At 43.2% G+C, this 22612-nt stretch overlaps 1 protein-coding gene across 1 annotated transcript in view; it reads left to right on the forward strand.

Moving 5' to 3' along the window:
* The window catches only part of GDI2 (GDP dissociation inhibitor 2), a 771636-nt gene that overhangs the window by 648078 nt on the left and 100946 nt on the right, over positions 1 to 22612 (forward strand). The gene's annotated exons all lie outside the window — the stretch shown is intronic.

Below are 22612 nucleotides of genomic sequence, written 5' to 3' on the forward strand. Positions count from 1 at the left end.
ATCAAACAGGACAGATAACTACACTGTACTACATTCCAAAATAGGCACCAAAAATAATCCAAATAAAGTCTGGGGAGGAGCTATAAACCAACTGCTAAAACCTGGACAAGCCTCTTCCCCATATACAACAAAAACAAACTCCCCTAACAACATAACCAAATAATTTAACAATTATTTTCTTAATTCTGTAATATCACTAGTAAAAAATGATGACCATTCCCAACTTTCAATCCCCACAAAATTAGAAGCAAGTCCTCATTCCTTCCACATTCTCGCCACGTAAAAAAAAAAAAAAAAAAAAAAAAAAAAACTCCTATCCTAACTAAAATGCTCTTCCACCGGTGCTGACCAACTGCCTAATGAATACCTTAAACTTGCTGCAGCTGCTATAGCACATCCCATGTATAGCCTTGTTAGCCGGTCCATCACAGAACAAATATGCACCTTTACTATGGAAAGTGTCCTATGTAATCTCTCTACATAAAGGCGGAACCTCCACAGATTTTTCAAACTTATAGATCCATTGCCATCCTCTCCCCATAGCAAAAATACTTACAAAAAAAAAACCTTGTATCCCCTAATCAGCATGGTTTCCGACCTAAACATAGTACAGCAGCAGCCCTAATTAGTTTCATTAACAGTCAACAAGCATAGGAACAATAGCTGACTGGCATCCTTTATTTTCCTCGACTTTTCAAAGGCTTTTGATAGTTTCCCACCAAAAAAGTATCCATGAGCTAGCCTCCCTCAACATATCTCATTCAACCTGTACCTGGTTCATTACTTACCTAACCAACCATCAACAGGCTGTTAAATGGCAAAATGAAGTATAGTCTCCTTTACCAATCTCTGTTGTACCCCAAGGGTCTAGTCTTGGTCTCTTCTCCTCTTTACAGACTCTGCAGAGTCACCCAACATGCTACATTGGTTCAGTATGCTGATGACTCCTCTCTTGTATGCACTGCCCCATCCCTTTTAGTTCTTCTCAGTAAAACCCAACAATCCTTTCTGGACGTAGAAAAATACTTTCACAACTAATTCTTAACCCCTTGTAAAATGAAATGAATGCTCTTTTCCAGTAGCAAACAAAACTACTGACCCTATTTCTTTCACACAAAGCTACTAGGTGTCACCATTGACAACGATGTCTAATTTGATAAAAACACTTAGCAGTAGTGATGAAGAAAATCAATTTCAGACTAGGCTCTGTGTATAAAATAAAGCCCTTTCTCACTGATTTCACCAAACTTGTATGTAGAACACACCTATCTACCCTCTTATGTGCCTCACCCATTTTCACCAACCTAAGAAAATGTGACTTAGGCAAAGTAGAATCCTGCTGTCATAAAATAGCAAGATTTGCATCTAACTAATCTGCACAAACTCATCACTACAAGGTACTATGCCAACTCAACTGGTTGAAGCTACCCAACCTTTTCATATTTAATCAACTAGTTCTAACTCATTCTACCCTGCATCACCCAGGCAACAGTTGATCCATTAGAAACCTAGTAAAGCTCTAGTCTACTAGTAGAGCAGTGAGGTCTTCAAATTGCTTTTGAAGGTCACGAAGTCAAAGAGCAATGGGGAGTCCCTATTTTCGTACAAACTAGCCACAGCCTGGAATTATGTACCTCAATACATACTTAACACTGGCAGATTTAAACAACTGCTGAGGGAATATTTTAATTCCTGGCTTTGCTCCTGGACTAATCCTGGTTAGCTGCACTAAAGAGACAGATTTCTCCTTTCACTCACTCCCCCCCCCTTATTACTTACTCAGATTACAGCTTCCCTTGTACTCCATCTTCTCTTCCAGTGGCTTTCTGCTATTTTTTTCTCCTTGGGCAACGTTTCTCATCCCCTGATTTATTTCCTAGTGTTTCTATTGTTGTACAGTCTTGTTTGTATCTTTCGGCTTTTCCCGGTTAGGGGTCGCCACAGCGGAACTCCTGTCCGCTAATGATTGGCAGTAGATTTTTTGTGTGCCGAGTTTGCCAGCCCTGACGCACAACCTTCATTGAAGGTAGGCCCATTCACGCATGTCTCCACACAGAAGACGCTCTAGCTGAGAATCGAACGGCACAATGTCTTGCTTTGAGGCGGCAACGCTACCGCAACACCACCACCGCAGTTTATTTATACTAATTTCATTTTCCCTTTCTTTTATTTCTGTTTTACCTCATATTAATTCCTCCACATATATCCTTTTTTGAATATTATGTATACATTATGTATTTTTTGATATTACTGCAGTGTGAAAAATGTATTCTGATATGATTATTGTATTGTGACTACATTGTACTCTGTGGAGCCTCTGCTGAAAATGGGCTATTTTTTCACCCACTTCCCCAATAAGCAAATGGAAAAAAATACCATTGCTAAACAAATGGAAGTAATTAAAACTGTTTGCAAAATGTAAAGTTATCCTTGGGACATTTGCATTTGGCCTTAGGGTAAGGATGTTTGCCTCTTATTTGGAGAATTCCTCTTCAGATAGCTTGGGCAGATTACATAATCACTAGTGGAAAATACTACCCAGAGTGTGCTTCCTCATTCCCTGAGGCAGTCCATGATTGTTGGAGCCAAAGGCACAGTTTAGTCAACCCCCAACTCCCATGTGTGTTATAGAATATCCCCAACTGACATTTTCCTTTCAAAACCTGACAATGGGATATGGATGCCTCCATTTTGCTGCACCCTGGTTTTCATAATGGCCAACCTTCAAGTTGGTCTTTAAGGGCTTGCCCGTCTTCTCTAGATATCCTAATAGTTTGTCCTGGAGCCCATTTTCACTAAGAATTTTTTTTTTTTCTAAATAAAGAACTCCTAATGGACAATCCATTTTCACTGCTCCCACCAGGCCTGATGCCCACTTCTCAGGTGGTTGTGTCTCAGCCCCTGCAGTCTTTGATTATTGGCATCTTGCCAAGTAGTATTTGGTAAGTTGACAGAAAAGTCATTTGCTTTACTCCTGAAATGGTCAAACCATCCTCTTTTGAGATGGCATCTTTTGCAATTAGGGGACAGCATGTCCAGCTCTTGGGGCACTCCTCAGAATCAAAATTTTCCCAAGGGGGAAGTAACTTGCCCCTCAGTTATGACACCAGCAGTGAGAAGTACTCATCTTAAGAGTACCCATACCAAACTCATCCCACTCAAGAATATATCCCTTGGTGAATCCTTTTACTTTACATGGAGTGTTAAAAACTGTTGTAATCCCAAACTCTCTAGATTTTAATTGCAGTTCTTACTGTGCCTGCTGTTCGTGTAAGATTTTATACCAAGTTTGTGTAGCGACTCAAGAAGACTGTCAGCTGTGTAATGCACTTGAGACTTTGACTGCCATATTTGAAATACTCTTGCATTTTCTCATCATTTCACAAAGAATATGAATTGCATTCCACTAATAACACCCTTCCAAATGTTATAGTTTCAGGATGGGAGTGATGATTTCTTTCATTAGCTGCCAGGCCAATATGTTGCAGCGACAGAGTGCTACACTAAAGCAAATTGAGGGTATTCCAGATGTAGCCCTGAAGAACAGACTAGTGAAGCTGTCTCACAATGCAACAAGAGTTAGAAAGCATGCTCTAAAGTATAGGGCACTGTTACTTTGGTGTTTCTACTAAGGTAAGGCATGTGGTTTAGAGTCCTCTAGCCTTTGCCAAATTTTGTCATGAGAAAGATTCTGAACACTGTTTGGAGAGAGAGGTGTTTGGATTTATGTCCCAGGAAGTTAGAGAATACAAGAAAAGAGGGCTGAATTGCTGACAGTGTAATGGCTTTTCCATTCACCTATTCATGTATGTTAGAAACTTTATCGAACAATGTCCTTTTATGCAAAACCGATTCAGAACAGTTCATACAAAATCTCTGCTTTTGATGAAGGCCACTGGAGAGGTGTTAAGGTCCATGTTGGGCAGCAGGTTGAGTAGGGCACTGTACTTCTCTCCAGTTTGATACTCTAGGAAAACTAGCTGTTTAACAAACCGTGGATAAACCCTTTACAAGCTCTTTGGTGAGGCAGTAAAGCTTTTCTATCTTTAATGGGTGTGCCTTCTCTTTAGCCCAGACCAAGTATCTTGGAATTCTCAAGTTTGGGGCATAACCTTTCTTGGTGGTGTTAGTCTCCACTGAGGTTCTAGACTGAGTTCTGTTTGCAAACTATTCCTTCACATTGAAGGGTTGATCGTGGAGACTGACTGTAGACCTTTCATAGCTATATAAAATCGTGGTTATAAAGGTCAAAAATGCCAGACTTTGTTGATACTGCTTTCCTTCCCATTACCAGAAGCTCTCCTGCTACCACTAGATATGAAGGATGTCTACTTTCACATCCTCTTCAAGGAGTAAAGGAGGTTTGTTGGGTACCTGGTAAAAAAATTATTATTTTCCCTTTGTCATATGAGCTGTCTGCTGCTACGGGTATTCAGCACATGCTTGGCTGCAGATGTTCTTCATCTCACATTGCTGCAGTCCTTACACTTGGGGTAGTCCGCTGTCCTCGGTCGGCCCGAATATCAAAGTATAAGGCTGACGTCGGTCAGGGCGCATTTGACTGACGTCAGGACGTCAGGGTACAAATGCGCATGACCGACGTCATATCCTCAGTCTTTTTTGCCGCATGGTCCGATGCAGAAGCAGCATTGCAAGTGCCGGTTGGCGTTCTGAGATTTTTCGATTTAGAAGTTTCAGACCGAGTTCAAAGTTGGCTAAGTACCCCGTTGGGGAATATTTTAGTTTTTCTTGCCTCAGTCATTTACCGGATGTCAGAAAAGTCAATAATTGCATTTCTTGTGGGAAACAGATACCGCATAGAGATTATCATACTTTGTGTATTCCTTGCTTAGGGCCTGAGCACGACGTTGTTGGCTGTCGCTCTTGTGCTAGATTTAATAAACGCACTATAAAGAGAAGGTTGGATTGTGCAAGGTTAGTCTTTGGGAAGCGGTGCAACTATAAAATGCCGTTGGATGCTCCGACGCCCGCTTCTTCGAAGAAGCGCAAGGACAAGGCAGTTAAGCCTAGGCTAGAAGAGCCGTCTGTACCGGACGCCGGTTCTTTAGAGGTGTCGGTGGAGCCGGTGGTTCCACCGGAGGTTTCTTTGTCTTCCCAGGGTGAGACTTTATTATTGCAAGATGTGGCCTCTCAGGAGACAAGTCAGGCTGAGGGGGCTTCTCAGGTTACTATACTCCCCTCCCTTCCTAAAGTGGCTAGGCCCTCTCCTTCTGTTTCAAAGGCTTCTCCCAGGGGCAGGCCAGGTTTAGCTTCAGTTGGTGTTACCCCTAGCTCTTCAGGTACTGTGCCCAAGAAGCATATGCTTAAAATGGCAGAAGATTTGATTACTTTGATTAGGGGTTCTATGCCCCCTCCTGATAAGAGACCTAGGGTGAAGCCTGAGCTGGGGGGTTTTGAGCAGGCTTCAGATGTTTCAGAGTCTTCGGCTGAAGACTTGCAGGAGTACTCTCCTTATTCTGATTCTGATGTGGATGATTCTACTCCTTCTGCTACTCCTCCTGAGGATTTTTCTTTTTCAAAAACCCTTCATTCCATGAGGGAGCATTTTAAGTGGGAAGGTCAGGACTTCTCTGATTCCAGGAAAAGGCTTAGGGAATTTCTGTTTTTACCCCAGCATAGGCCTTTGGCTATACCTCCTGTTTTGGATGTTGTGGAAGATGTTTTTACAGAGGCTTCTCTTAATCCTGATTCTTTGCCTCCTGCTCCTGTTAAGCCGGATAGGTATTACAGGGTGCCTGAAGCTCATAAGTATCTTTTTAAGAGTCCTAGGGCAGACCCAGAAACTGTTAGCCAGGGGCCTAAAGGTGTTAAGGCTTCTGTTGTTAAAAATCCGGTTCCTGCAGACAAGGAGGCTAGGGCCTTGGATAGATGGGGAAAGAAAGTCTATACTTCTTCTACTCTTGCTATGAGGGCTCTGAATTGCCAGTTTCACATGTTGAAATACCAAAACTATCTCCTTTCACAATTGAAGTCTAAGGTTGATGCTCTGGCAGTAGGTATTGATTGTAAAGAGTTGCAAGATTTAGTGCATGTTTCTGAACAGGTGGGTAAGCATTCTTTGCAATGTGGTTTTGATGCTGTACAGGCCTCGCCTAGGGTGGCTGCCACTGGGTCAGTTCTTCGCAGGCACGCCTGGCTGAGGGATCAGAATTTGTCTGAACATGTTAAAACAAGGATTTTAGATGCTCCTTTACAATCTGACGTGTTGTTTGGTCCTCCTGTTGAGACAGTTTTAAAGAAAATGGAAGACAAGGCTAAGTCTATGCAGACTGTTAAAGATTTTTTGCAGGTCCAGCCTCCAAAGTTTAGTAGAAATTGGCCTACTAAAGGGTGGATGTATCCTTCTTATGATTCCCAGTCTAGGGGTAGATCTAGACGTGGTAAGGGCAGAGCTCAGGGCTCTTTCAGGCCTAGAACAGGGAGTTCTCCTGTACAGGCTTCGGGTGAGGGCAGGGGTCAGTCCTTTCGTAAGCAGACCCAATGACCTACCTTTTCAGCTGCCAGAGCCTGCTCGTCTGGCAGCACCTTTGGGAGGAAGGTTGGCACTTTTCAAAGAAAATTGGAGTTTAATTACCCAGGACAGATGGGTATTGGATATCATACACCACGGCTACAGGTTTTATTTCCATACCTTGCCTCCTTTCAAAGGCATGCCAGACGCTCCTCCTCAACAAAGAATAGAGGCTCACAAACAGGTTTCTCTGTTGCTCCAACTAGGGGCCATACAGCCGGTCCCTCTGCCAGAAGTGGGCCTAGGATTTTATTCTTGCCTGTTCCTAGTACCAAAGAAGGGGAACACGTGGAGACCAATTTTGGATTTATCTATCCTCAACACTTATCTGGACATTCCCAAGTTCAAAATGTTGACGTTGCAGCAGCTTTTACCTCTGCTGGGCAAAGATCATTGGATGGTGACTTTGGATCTCAAGGAGGCTTACCTTCATGTTCCTATCAGACTCAGTTGCAGAAAGTATCTGCGTTTTCGAGCTGGGACTTCTCACTATCAGTTCTCTGCATTGCCCTTTGGCTTATCTACTGCGCCCAGGGTGTTCACGAAAGTTCTGGCTCCAGTGATAGCTTTCTTCAGACTAAAAGGAATACAGATCTATCCTTATTTGGACGACTGCCTAATTCTGGCTCAAGGAAGGGAAGAGCTTCTTCATCATTTGGAATATATGATAGCAGTGCTAAGATGCCTAGGGTATTCTGTGAACGAAATAAAGTCCAGTCTAGTACCCTCTCAAGACATGTGCTTTCTGGGTGTGAGACTGAATACAGCATCCCAGATGGCCTTTTTAACCCCGGACAAACAAAAGAGTCTATCCCTTTACTTCCATCAACTATCTCATCAGTCCGGCTGACTGCAAGGACAGTCCTTCAAGCCTTAGGGTTCATGGCATCTTGTATTCTGGTGCTTCCCAATGCCAAACTGCATATGAGGAAGCTACAATGGTATCTCAAAAATGTATGGACACAGCACTGCCAGGATCTGGACACTGTCATTCAAATAATACCTTGCATTCAGAAGGAATTTTTGTGGTGGGCTCAGGAATGTCACCTAAACAAGGGACTCTCTGTGACCCGGCCAGAGGCGAGTCAGATTTTAACGACAGATGCCTCAGACAAAGCTTGGGGAGCTCATCTGAATGGAAAGTGGATACAAAACAAGTGGCCTGTCAGACTACAACATCTACATATCAACATGAAGGAGATGTTAGCAGTCCAGTTTGCATTAATAGCTTTCAAGGAATTCCTTCTTCCAGGACAGGTGTTGATTCTAACAGACAACACAGCTGTCATGTGGTACATCAACAAGCAAGGGGGAACGCATTCTTATCCTCTATGCAGGCAAGCAATGATTTTGTGGGAGACTGCTCTCAGTTTACAGCTCACTCTTCAGGCAAGGTTTCTGCCAGGAGCACAGAACTCCTTAGCAGATGTGTTGAGCAGACGAATTATGGATCCTCACGAGTGGAAATTGGATCCTCATGTATTTCAGAAATTGACAGTGTCATGGGGAACTCCAGACATAGATCTGTTCGCTTCTCCACTAAACCATCAGCTGCCAAAGTTTTGCACAAAAAGGTTTCATCCCACAGCTTGGAGAGTGGATGCTCTTTCTTTCAATTGGAGCAATCTTCATGTGTATGCCTTTCCACCTCTGCCTCTTCTCCCAAAGGTACTTCTGAAGGTCAGACAGGACAAGCCAAGGATGATTTTAATAGCTCCAGATTGGCCTCGACAGCACTGGTACCCATTACTAAGAAGTCTAGTACGGAAGCCTCCATGGCCTTTGCCTTCGATTCCACACCTGTTGTCACAGGAGGACAGCCATTTGCTCAATGTCAAGCTTCACTCTCTGCACCTAACAGCCTGGCATATTCTGTTTTGAACCATAGTGGGCCTCCACTTCCTCAGCAAGTTTTGAGTGTTATTTTGGAAGCTAGAAGACCTAGTACAAGGAAAGTGTACGCGGATAAATGGAAGAGATTTTTATTTTGGAGTGCAGCAAAAGATTTTGATGTTTCTGGGCCTAATTTGAGTGTGGCTCTTCAATATCTTACTGAGTTACTGGACAAAGGTTTGTCTTTCTCTTCTATTAAGGTTCATGCTGCAGCAATTTCGGCTCACTATGATTGTGACCCACCATTGTTTTCTCATCCTTTGTTCAAGCAATTTCTTAGAGGGGCAAAGAATATAAGACCCCCACGAAAAGCTCCTGCTCCTGCTTGGGATCTCAATTTTGTGTTGGAGAAACAACCTTTTGAGCCTGCAGCTACTGCTGAGTTGAACTATTTATCATGGAAGACTGCTTTTTTATTGGCCATTACCTCTGCAAGAAGGGTGTCTGAATTACAGGCCCTTATGGCGGTTGAGCCTTTCTTGATTTTCCATAAGGATAGGGTATCATTACGTACTAATCCTTCCTTTATGCCTAAGGTGGTTTCTAGTGTGGCTTTAAACCAAACTATTCATTTGCCTACTTTTTATGCAAATCCCCAAAATAAAGGGGAAAAGATTTTGCACACTTTAGATGTTCACAGGCAGTTGCGTTATTATTTGGACAGAACTAAAGGGTTCAGGCAGTCTCAGCAGTTGTTTGTTTCTTTTGCTTTGAGTTCTCAGGGCAAGCCTGTGTCAAAACAAACTATTTCTAAGTGGATTGGGTTTTGCATTGCTTTCTGTTATTCCCATCATGGCAAGGAGGTTCCAGCTGGGATTAGGCCTCATTCCACTAGGGCTACTGCCACTTCCACAGCTTATTTGAGGGAGTGGCAACCAAGGATATTTTGGAGGCAGCTACTTGGAGTTCTGTGCATACTTTCTCTAGGCATTATCACTTGCCACTTTACTCTAAGTCCAGGGCTGGTTTTGCCACTGCTGTTTTGCAGGGCATTTTGGCGGCTCCTGCTTCCTTGTAGTTAGCCATCCTCCCTTACCTCTGCTTTGGGATTCTACCCAAGTGTAAGGACTGCAGCAATGTGAGATGAAGAACATAGTACAGTTTTGTACCTACCATAAATGTAGATGTTCGAAGATCCACATTGCTGCAGTCCAATTTACCCTCCCTCCTTCCCCTCTGTAGTTAGAGGTGGTTGTGTGGATTGGGTTGTACATATTGTGTATATTGTATATATTGTACATATAGTTAGTGCAAGGGTGGTTGGTTGGTTGTTTGCTGTCTTTTGGTTTTGACCTTTATTTTTAGGGTCTTCTGACATCTGGGGCAAGAAAAGACTGAGGATATGACGTCGGTCATGCGCATTTGTACCCTGACGTCCTGACGTCAGTCAAATGCGCCCTGACCGACGTCAGCCTTATACTTTGATATTCGGGCCGACCGAGGACAGCGGACTACCCCAAGTGTAAGGACTGCAGCAATGTGGATCTTCGAACATCTACATTTATGGTAGGTACAAAACTGTACTTTTTTGCTCATCAGGGTTGCTTGTGTCAACATTTTCCTTTGCTAAATTATTTCTTGATTCCAGCCCTCATTCATGAAGAGCTGAAAGTGGCTTTGGTGTACACAGTCTGTCCAGTATAGGCATGTCCATAATTTTATCAAAAATTGAGATTTATTCTGTCCCACAAGAACACCCTTTTTGTATCAGTCTTGAACTTAAAAGAAAGATTAAATGTTTAAAATCTTACCATAACCATAATGTCCTTCTCTTCTATGTTGTAGTACTTAGTGTGGGATTATCCACATCAGGGACCCGAACGTCTGGCTCTCCTATAGTAAAGCTTAGCCTGGCTGCTGTAAGGTGCGTGGGACATCACACTCTGGGACTATAAACTGTGGGCCATAAATGTGACATTCGCATGCACAGACCTCAGAACTAAATGCTCAGTAGGACAGTAGTGTAAAGGCAGGTGAGTGGATGTCATCCAGAGTGGGAATAGGTCCTATGGGGGTAGGAGGGAGGGAAAGGATTTCTGCATCATGGAAGAGAGGGACATCTGTGGTTATGGTAAGATTTTACACTAGTCTGTGTCATTTTATTGTTATATTGCAGTATTCTCACATGTGGGAGAGTACTGAAGCGCAGCCAGATAAATGGGTGGAGGAAGTAGCAGCATTGTCTAAAAATCCATGGAGGATGACTTTTGCAAATCCTGGCCCTAGCTCTGGAGATGTCATCTAGTTTATACTGTCAAGTGCAAGTGTGGACAGAGGACCATGTAGCTGCCTCTGGGATGGTGGCTGTATCAAGGCCTTTCAGGAAGGCCCCTGAGGAGGCCACAGCCGTGGTAGAGTGGACTCTCATACTGTGGAGTAACTCTTTATGGCGCAAGGAATAACAGAAGGATATAGTTTGGAGATCCAGGAGGATATGGTCTGTCTGGATACAGCTTTCCCTAGGGCCCTGGGGTGAAAAGATGCAGAGAGCTTGTTGGACTTTTTGATGTCCTTAGTCTTATCCAGCTAGAACCTCAGTTGCCTGTGAGCATCTAGGGAATGGAGCACTCTCTCACTGTCCTTTGGTGGCAAAGGAAATGTGGGTAAATAGGCAGATTAAGTGACAGTTCATTGACCACTTTGGGCATTAAGGAAGGGTTAGTGTGAAGAGAGACCTTAGCCTTATGAAAAATGAGAAGGTGGAGAAGCCATGAGTGCTTGTAGCTCTGATAATCTTCTGGCTGAAGTAAGGGCTACAAGCAAAACAGTTTTCCATATGCACATCTTTAATGTGGTGGAAGCTGCTGGTTCAAAGGGGGTAGTAGTAAGTTTCTCCAGGACAAAATTCAAGTCCCAAGGAGGAGGAAGGGCTTTCCTCGGTGGTCTGATGTGCAGGATCCCCTTGAGAAAGAGCTTTGCCTCTAATCTGGATAGTAGGGATGGATCGAGAGGTAAACAGGCTGAGATAGTAGACAAATGTGCATTCACTGAAGAATATGAAAGTTCAGACTTTAGGAGCTCACACACAGGCCAGAACTAGGGGAAAATCTGCCTGAATGGGGTTTAGTTCCCTTTGAAGATGCCACATAGAGAACCTTTTCCATCATTGGGAGTGGTAAGCACTAGGTATCCTATCTACCACAAGAGGAGTGGATGTTCATAGTGTTCACTGTTGTAGTCATTACACTTGGGTTATTCTGCTGGCAGTGAAACTCCAAAAAGTAAAACGAAACCAAGACTCTTAAGAAACACAACCAGGGAACGTCACCAGCAGAATCAAATTTTTATTATCTAGCATATATACACATATATTTATCTATTTTTACTTTAATTTTGTCTGGCTTTGTGATGATTTTTATTGTTTGTCATTCATACTTGGTGATTACACGATTTTATAAAGATTTTAATACAGCATTTTTATTACTTTAAAAGATAAATATACTCACCAGATATTTTTTCATTGAATGTTTCTATTTTCACGAACAGTGTGATTTTTACTACAATCTGTTGGTATGTACACATTTTTAATGTTGGTTTGACAAACGGCAATCATTTGTATACACTTGTCCAACAATTTAAGCAGTTTATATCAGTTTTTTAAGCATTTAACATACACTCAAATTGTAGTTCTGTTAGGTTTTATATTTTTTAATATTTTTTAATATTTCTCAACATTTTTTAATAAGTGGTTTCCATGTCATTTAATTGAACTAATTAAGCTAATTAAATAAAACATGTGGGAGTACACTTCTCTATATAACACAGACCATTTGTACTGCAAGAACAACTCGAAAAAGCTCGGTATTTTACCGAGCGAAAGCGCTCGTTTTTACGTGTGGTGTCATTTTCCAATAAAGCATTTATCCATTTGATTCTGCTGGTGACGTTCCCTGGCTGTTATCCTGCTGGCAGGCTACCCGTAGTCGGCCTGAATTCCAAAGTCCTGGTCCGGCGTCGGTTGCTGTCGCCTCTTCCCTGACATCAGTGCGCCAGGGGTATATAAGATGCAGCCAACGCCATTTTCTTCAGTCTTTCTTGCTGCACGGTGCTCGAAGCAAAAGCAGTTTGCAAGTGCCGGTCGGCCGATTCCTGAGATTTTCGAAATTTAATTTCAGATCCGAAATCTTCAATAAAGCTAAGTACCCCGTTGGGGAAACTTTTTTCTTGCTCCAGACTGATGTCAGAAAAAGTTAACTGTATTTCTTGTGGGAAGCAAATACCTCATAAGGAATGTTCGTGTTTCACTGTTGCAGTCATTACACTTGGGTTATCCTCCTGGCAGTTCCAAAGTCTTGGTCCGGCGTCAGTTGCTGTCTCCTCTTCCCTGACGTCAGTGTGCCAGGGGTATAAAAGTTGCAACAGACGCCGTTTTCTTCAGTCTTTCTTGCCGCGCGGTGCCTGAAGCATAAGCAGTTAGGAAGTGCTGGTCGGCCGACTCCTGAGATTTTCAAAATTGAATTTCAGAACCGAAGTCTTCAATAAAGCTAAGTACCCCATTGGGGAAACTTTTTCTTGCTCCAGACCGATGTTAGTAAAAGTTAATAGTTGTATTTCTTGTGGTAAGCAAATACCTCATAAGGACTTTCACTCTTACTGTATTCCTTGCCTAGGCCATGACCACGACATCACTAGTTGTCTGTTTTGTGCTAGATTCAATAAACGCACTATTAAACGTCAGTTTGATTTTGCTTTACATTATTTTTTACTAAGATTTAATTGCATAATGCCGTCGGAACAACCGACAAACGGAATGACAGGCATCCGAGGTCCAAAATCGACGACGAAGCCTCTTCTAGGCCAGTTCTCAGTGAGGCGCTTTCGCAGCCCCTGACACCCGCTACCTCAGAGCCACAGGCCGCAACAGACAGCCACGTGGAAACACCGAGGCCTGTGGAAACTCAAGATATTGGGCCTACGGAAAAGATACCTTCAGATGGGTCCGGAGCCGCTGAGCAGGCACCGGCTTCTGAGGGTGTTTTCAGACCTTCACAGCTTACAATTAAAGGTACTACAGCAGCAAAGGCAAAGGCAAAATCAAAAACTCCATTAAAGACAAGGAAACAAGTGCAGCATTCTCCAGAACAGTCACCCATGCCAAAGAAACAGATGCTTAAAATGGCCGAAGACCTTATTACTTTAATCAGGGGCTCCCACCCCACCCCCACCCCGACAAAAGGCCTAGGCAAGACACTGATGATGATGCCTCTGATCATGTTTCTATTTCTTCTGATTCTTCTGACCAGGGCTATTCACTCCCTCCCTACGAGGACTCTGATGCTGAAGAGTCCATTCCTTCAGCCTCTCCACCTGAGGATTACTCTTTTGGGGAACCCTGCACACACCATAAGGGAGCATTTCCATTGGGAGAGCCAGGATTACTCAGAATCCAAGAAAAGGCTCAGAGATTTCCTTCTATTGCCTCAGCACAGGCCCTTCGCTATCTTCCCCCCCCCCCCTGTGCTTGATATTGTTGTTTTTTTCTGAATCCAGTCTGTCTTCAGATTCCTTACCTCCTGCACCAGTAAAGCCAGACAGGTACTACAGGGTCCCTGACTCTCATAAATTTCTTTACAAAAACCCTGTGCAGACCCAGAAACAATTTCTCAGGGTCCAAAAGGGGTTAAAGCTTCCACTGCCAAAAATCCTGTCCTCTCAGATGGGGATTCCAGAGCTCTGGACAGATGGGGGAAAAAGTTTACACTTCTACTACTTTAGCTGTAAGAGCTTTAAACTGTCAGTTTCATATGTTTAAATATCAGCAGTATCTCGTGTCATTGTTGAAGCAGAAAATGGTTGCAAATATAGAAGGTCCTGACAGTAAAGAAATGTAGGATTTATTGCATGCTATTGAACAAGTGGGAAAGCATACTCTGCAATGTGGTTTTGATTCTTTGGAGGCTTCTTGTAGAGCTGCAGTTACAGGCTCAGTTATTCGAAGATAATGCTCTGTTAAAAGAACAAACTTTACCTGACCATGTTAAAATGAAATTGTTAGATGCTCCACTACAGCATGATACTTTGTTTGGTGTTAAGGCAGAAGAGGTGTTAAAGAAAATGGAGGATAAAGCAAAGTCAATGCAAACTGTGAAAGATTTCTTACAGGTTCAGCCACCTAGATTTAGCAGAAACTGGCCTTCAAAAAATTGGTCCTTTCCAGTGTCAGACAGGCCACAGAGGCAGATACAGATGCCCAAGAGGCAGATCTCAGCCCCAAGGCTCCTACAGACCTAAACAATGGGGTGCTTCAGCTCCCAAAGGAGAAGACAAATCACAACCTTATAGGAAACAGTCACAATGACTTCCCTCTGCAAATGCCAAGCTCTTACCAGTTGACAGCACCCCTAGTGGGGAAAGCTAGCACTTTTCTCAAAATATTGGCACATGATCACCCAAGACCAATGGGTGTTAAACATAGTTTATCAAGGGTTACAGGATTCACTTCCACACGCTTCTAAAACCAAAAGGTATGCCAAACCTGCCACTAAACCAATGGGCAGAGGCAAAAAAACAGTGCTGCTCTTATGGATATGGGAGCTATTCAAAATGTTCCACAAGAAGAACGGGGCCAAGGTTTTTACTCACTACTATTCCTTGTACCCAGAAAGGACAAAGCATGGAGACCAATACTGGACCTGTCAATCTTAAATACTTTCTTCGATGTTCCAAAATTCAAAATGTTGACACTACACCTTTTGCCCATGCTGGGCAAAGAGGCTTGGCTAGTTACTTTGGATCTCAAGGAGGCATACCTGCATGTCCCAATCAGAGAATCGTGCAGAAGATACCTCAGATTTATAGCAGGCTCAATGCATTATCAATTCTCTGCACTGCCCTTTGGCTTATCTACTGTGCCAAGGGTCTTCACAAAATGCCTGGCACCAGTAATTGCATTTTGCAGACAAAAAGGAATCCAAATATATCCCTACTTGGACGACTGCCTTATTCAAGCAGACAGCAAGGACATTCTTCTAAAGCACCTGGCGTTTGTAAAAAGATTACTAATTTGCCTAGGGTACACAGTAAACTAAAAGAAATCAAAACTAGTGCCTTCTCAAGAGATAATATTCCTGGGTGCAAGCTTAAATACAACTACCCAGATGGCTTATCTCACGCCAGACAGACAACTGACTCATTACTTTCAAATGATGGCAACAAAGACCCAGCTCCCTGGAAGAAAAATTCTGCAGGCCCTGGGTTTCATGGCTTCTTGCATTCTATTAATTCCATATGCCAAACTGCATATGAGGAAACTACAGTGGTATCTAAAAAGTGTTGTGACTCAGTATTGTCACAGCCTAGAGACAATCATAACCTCTATTCCCTGCCTACAACAGGAGTTTCGATGGTGGTCCCAGGCCTGTCACCACAACAAGGGACAGCCTTTCACCTTACCTACAGCCAGGCAGATAACGGATACATCGGATTATGCCTGTAGAGCACATATGGCAGGAAAATGTATTCAGGGCACATGGCCCAAGAAACAAATGCATCTGCACATCAATCAAAAAGAGATGCTAGCTGTACAGAATGCCCCGACAGCCTTCAAGGACCTAATACATCCAGGACAATTATTAATAGACGGACAATGCCACAGTTATGTGGTACATAAACCAGCATGGGGGCACACATGCCTACCCCCTATGCAGACAAGCCATGACTTTGTGGAACACAGCACTGACCTACCAGGTACATCTGCAAGCACAATTCCTGCCAGGAACAAAAAATACACTGGCAGACGAACTAAGCAGACATCTCATGGATCTTCATGATTGGAAGCTAAATCCACAAGTGTTCAATATGATAACAAGGGAATGGGGATGCCCAGACATAGATCTTTTTGCCTCCCCTCACAATTACAGAAATTTTGTACAAGGACGTATCACTCTCAAGCATGGAAAATGGATGCTCTATCTTTCAACTGGAAAAACTTGACAGTCTATGCCTTCCCTCAGATGCCTCTTTTCACCAAGATGCTTCTAAAAGTCAGACAGAGGCCAAAAATTATACTGATTGCCCCAGACTGGCCACGCCAGCACTGGTATCCAATCCTAAAGATTTTGTCCCAAGGCCCACCTTGGCCTCTACCTCAAATCCGTCATCCTCTGACACAGCAAAACAATCAGATTCTGCAGTCAACTCAGAACCTTATGCCTGGCAGCATGGCAGATAATGTAGCCACTCAGACTGCACCTCTCTCTAAAGCTGTTATGGAGTACTTTTGGAAGCCAGGAGACCCAGCACTAGGAAATCTTGCGCGGAAAAATGGAAGAGATTCTATGCTTGGAACCAGGCACAAGGGCTCGACCCTCTGGTTCCTAATATACCTCAGATTTTACAATACCTGACTGGGATGTTGGACAAAGGCCTATCCTTTTCTTCTATTAAAATCCATGCCTCTGCCATTTCAGCTTAGAATACGGATCCTCTTATTTTTTCACATTCTCTACTGCGACAATACCTCAGAGGGGCAAAGAATATAAGACCCCCTAGGAGATCACAGTCCACAGCAAACAGGATCCGAGTTTAAGTAATCCAAACAGCAGGCAATAAATCAAGTTTCTTTTATTTCCATAACAGCACACGTAGTCAGCTCTAAATAGAGCAGCAACACAGATAAGCCAAGCGCTTTCACCCAGTATATTACTAGGCTTTTTCAAGGCAAAAAACAAAGCTGTCCTTTACACATCAGTTTAAATAACCAGTTCAATTAAGTGGTAACTCCACCCATCAATTAAAAGCTGATACCTTTGGTCTTGCTGTGTTAAAAACATAATGCCAAAGGTAAAACAGTTTCTCAGTTTAAATCATGTATTTTTTTGTAAGAAATACTTCTTAATATAGTCAATAGTGGTGATAATACCATGTAAAGTGCCTTATACAGTGTAAATTCATGAGGTACATCATAAATTAAAATAATGTTTAAAATTAAAAGTGACTGACTGTTTATTGTAGATTGGAGTTAAAATTCAATCACCTTTCTTGTCCCAAAAACTGGAATAAATAAAAAATTGATAAATAAATCAAACTTTTTACAGTAACATTGTGATAAATATAAAGCTTTCTACTGTTTCGCATCACTGCCTGATAACAGTAACAACAACAAGAGGAAGAGCTACAAAAGGTGAGAAAAGAACAAGGGAACCTATACAAAATTGCACTAGATGGTCACACATTATAACCGTGCTCTTCTCATTTTTAGAATACTGCTAATGTTTAGGCCCTCATTCATACCAGGAGGGGTACAGGCATCCAATTTCAACTGCCAGAACAGTTCTCGAGTCTCCAATTTAGCCTCCCAGGTACCCCCTCGTGGGTCTGGCACCACCTGCTCCAATACTAGAAATTTAAGGTTCATTCACATGTCTGGGAATGTTTATAAAAGGCATTGGTGTCCTTACATTTAGTAATGTCATATTGGTGCTCGTATACCCTTCTCCTAAGCTGTGTCTCGGTTTTACCAACATAAAACCCATAACAGAAAGTACAAATACCCAGGTATACCACCCCTTTAGTTGCACAATTAAAATGCTGGTGAAACTTATATTTGAACCTTCTTGAGGGAATTGTAATGATGTCTTGGTCAAACATAAATTGACATTGCTTACATTGACCGCATTTTAAAGTGCCAGGCCTCTGATTGCTAGTATCATAACCCATATTTTTTCTCCCTTCAAACAGATCTTTCAAGTTTCTACCTCTTTTTCTAATAAAACTAGGCATCAGGGGAAAAAATTGTTTGAGATCAACATTGGTAGATACTATGGGCCAGTATTTTCTAATAATGTTTTCCAAGCCATGGGAACTGGAAGAAAAGGTGTGTGAAAAACTATCCTTAAACTTGTCAGTCTTTTTCTTTACTGATTCTTCCACCAAAGGTACACCAGTGCCCAAAAGGGGCTGGAAGACCGTTTACCTCTTACCAGTAACCTCCAAAATCAATTGGTTTATCATATCTACAGGATAGGCCTTTTCCAAAAAAAAATTGGTACAAGACCTTGATTTCTTGCTCATAGTGTTCCGGTGTGCTGCACATTCTGGAGGCCCTGATCAACTGTCCCTTAACAATTCCCCTTTTTTGATAATAGTGGTGCCCACTATTAAAGTGGAGATAGGCATTGGAGAACGTGGGCTTCCTATACACCTTGGACTGAAAACAGTGGTTGGTGTAATCCTTCGTTAAAGTTATGTCCAAATAGTGTAAGGTATCCCGGTCAATAGTGTAGGTAAATTTCAGAAAGCTAGTAGTACTATTGATGTAATCCAAGAACCTCTCCAAATCCTGTAGGGACCCATTCCACAAGATGCAGATGTCATCCAAATACCTGGAATAGTGCCTAATCATTGATGCCCAGTCTGTGTTGAAAACAAATCTTTGTTCCCAGTAATAAAGCACACAATTTGCATAAACAGTGGCACAGCTAGCCCCCATTGCCACACCTTTTCTTTGCCTGTAGAACTCCCCATTGAAGAAAATGTAGCTATTCTCCAGAACCGTCTCCATTAATTCCTTGACCAAGTTGATGGTTCTACCACTTAGTGCACCACTTGAAATTAGCACCTGTGCAAACCATTCCAGACCCACAATGTGTGGAATACTCTGAAAAAGGTCCTTTATATCAATGGTAACCATTAACAGGTCGGCAGAAAACGGTCTACGGTGAATGGTTCTAAGGAAATGCCAGGAGTCCTTACAGATGTGGTCAGCGGGGATTAGCACTTTTTTGGAGACATAATCTATGAATTTAGACAGAGGTTCTGTAACACTGCCAGCCCCTGCCACAATGGGTCTGAATCCAAGACTGAATGCTGTGGACTGTGATATTCTTGGTTTAATTTGACTTGTACCCCCTAGGAGAGCACCAGTACCTACTTGGGACCTCAATTTTGTTTTAGAAAAACTAACACTGCCTCCATTTGAACCAGCCAGCACAGCTGACCTAAAATTCTTGTCATGGAAAACTGCTCTGCTCCTAGCAATAACTTCAGCAAGAAGAGTTTCAGAGTTACAGGCACTGATGGCTGTGGAGCCTTTCCTCATTTTTCACCAGGACAGGGTTTCACTAAGGACGAACCCAACATTCATGCCAAAAGTGGTCTCCAATGTGGCCTTAAACCAAACTATTAATTTGCCTACTTTCTACCCAAATCCCCAGGATAAAGGGGAAACACTTCTGCACTCTTTGGATGTACACAGGCAGTTACGATTTTACTTGGACAAAACAAAAGCTTTCAGAAAAACTGAACAACTCTGTGGCATATGCTGCAGGATCACAAGGAAAACCTATTACAAAGCAGACAATCTCCAAATGGATAGGACACTGCATCCGCTTCTGTTGTGCACAACATGGCAAATTTGTGCCTAAGAGCATTAGGCCTCATTCTACCAGAGCAGCAGCCACCTCAGCAGCCTTCCTCAGAGGAGTTACCAACCAAGGATATTTTGGAGGCTACAACTTGGACTTCACTGCACACTTTTACTAAGCACTACCACTTACCTCTTTACTCTAAATCCAGAGCAGTCTTTGCCACTGCAGTTCTGCAGGGCGTCATAGCCACTCCTAATTCTATTTAGACCCAGCCGCCCAACCTCAGCTTTGGGACTCTACCCAAGTGTAATGACTGCAACAATGAAACACGATGAACATAGTACAGTTGTGTACCTACCATAAATGTAGATGTTTGTATTCACTGTTGCAGTCCTGGATGTTCATCATGCATACAGCTGCAGTCATAACAGATGGGTTCTCCTGCCGTCAGGCGGGTCCTTGGTCGGCCGAATTCCAAAGTCTAGGTCCGGCATCGGTTGTCGTCGCTTCCTCCCTGACGTCAGTGCGACAGGGGTATAAAAGAACCAGCCGACACCATATTCTTCAGTCTTTCTTGCCGCGCGGTGCCCGAAGCAGAAGCAGTTCGCAAGTGCCGGTCGGCCAGCTCCTGAGATTACGAAAAATTTGGAAACTGAAGTCTTCTTAAAAGCCAAGTACCCCGTTAGGGAAACTTTTCTTGCCTCAGACCGATGTCAGACAGTTAATTGTATTTCTTGTGGGAAGCAAATACCGCATAAGGATTTCCATTCCCTCTGTATACCTTGTTTAGGCCCAGACCACGACGTCTTGGTCTGTCACTTTTGTGCTAAATTCAACAAATGCACTATTAAGCGTTGGGCGGAGTTCGCCCAGCATTTTTTTGGGAAAGCGTTTAACTATACCATTTCGTCGGATACTCACTCCAGTTTTGTCTAAAAAACGCAAAGACAAGGACCGACACTCGAGGTCCGCGGCCTCCACTGACACCACGCCAAAGCAGACTACACGTGGTCCGGTTCTCAGTGAGGCGCCTACGCAGCCCCTGATTACCGACAACACATCTTTGGTGGTGTCTCCTGTACCCGAGGTCGCAGGCTCCTCGGCCCACACCCCGACTACAGATACCGAAGCCACTCTTGGCGTTGAAACAGAATGTGGACAGGTCCACCTCCACTCAAGGTGTCTTCAGACCTTCCTCTTCCTTCTCCATCAAGGCTTTCACCAAGTCTAAAGCAACTATGTACCCTAAGAGACCAGCTACACAGGGCCCATCTCCAGGCCCCATGCCTAAGAAACGGATGCTTAAAATGGCTGAGGATTTAATTACTCTAATCAGAGGTTCTCAGCCACCTCCGGACAAAAGGCCCAGAGTGGAGGAAGACTCCCCCTCCTCTGATCAGGGCTCCATTATTTCAGAACACTCTGATGATCAGGAACAGTCTTACTCCCCTTTTGAAGACTCTGATGCAGAGGAGTCTATTCCTTCTGTATCCCCCCCCCCCCCCTGAGGATTACTCATTTGGGGAAACTTTGCATACCTTAAGGGAACACTTCCACTGGGAAGGCCATGATTATTCAGATTCCAAGAAAAGGCTCAGGGAATTTCTTTTGTTACCCCAGCACAGGCCTCTGGCTATACCTCCTGTCTTGGACATCCTAGATGATGTTTACTCGGAGGCCTGCCTTAACCCGGACTCTCTACCTCCAGCTCCAGTTAAGCCTGACAGGTACTACAGGGTTCCTGACACGCACCAATTTCTTTACAAAAGCCATGCTGCTGACCTAGAAACCATCTCACAGGGGCCCAAGGGAGTTAAGGCTTCCATTGCCAAAAATCCATTGCCTTCCGAGAGAGATTCCAGATCCTTAGAAAGGTGGGGAAAAAAGGTATATACCTCGGCTACCTTAACCGTGAGGGCCTTAAACTGTCAGTTTCATATGCTAAAATACCAACAGTTTCTGTTATCTCAATTGAAAAGTAAAATGTCACAACCTGAACAACCAGACTTGAAAGAGTTGCAGGATTTGATGCATAGTGCAGAACAAGTGGGTAAATGTATCTTACAATGTGGCTTTGATGCTCTAGAGGCCTCATGTAGAGCTGCTGTTACAGGCTCAGTCATACATAGGCATGCCTGGCTCAAGGAACAAGCCTTACCTGATCATGTCAAAGCTAAATTACTAGACGCCACTCTTCAAAAGGATGTACTATTTGGGGCAAATGCTGAGGAAGTATTACGGAAAATGGAGGAAAAAGCTAAATCAATGCAAACTGTGAAAGAATTTCTGCAGGTTCAACCCCCACGTTTTAGTAGAAATTGGCCTTCCAAAAACTGGTCCTTTCCTGCCACAGACAGACCCCAAAGAGGCAGATACAGGCGCCCGAGGGGCAGAGGACAATCATAAGGATCGTACAGAGGCAGACAATGGCAAGCTCCTACACAAAGAGGTGGTGAGGACAACTCGCAGTCTTTCAGAAAGCAAACCCAATGACTTTCCCCTTTGCAGGCCAACCAGGTCTCAAATGGCAGCACCCTTAGGAGGAAAACTGGCACTATTCTCAAAAAATTGGCATGTTGTCACAAAGGACAAATGGATCCTGGACATTATAAACAGAGGCTACAAATTCCATTTTCATACCCTTCCCAAAATGAGAGGCATGCCAAAACTGCCACACAATCAAAGGGCAGAGGCACAAAAGCAAATTTCAGATCTTATAAACATGAAAGCTATTCAAGAGGTACCTACACACGAACAAGGTCAAGGCTTTTATTCCAGGCTATTTCTGGTGCCAAGGAAGGGAAAAGATTGGAGACCTATTTTGGATCTTTCCATCCTAAACACATTCCTACTGCACAAAATTCAAGATGCTCACTCTACA

This window comes from Protopterus annectens, chromosome 11.part0 (assembly GCF_019279795.1).
Source record: "Protopterus annectens isolate FY-2018-M chromosome 11.part0, PAN1.0, whole genome shotgun sequence".
Lineage (NCBI taxonomy): Eukaryota > Metazoa > Chordata > Ceratodontiformes > Protopteridae > Protopterus > Protopterus annectens.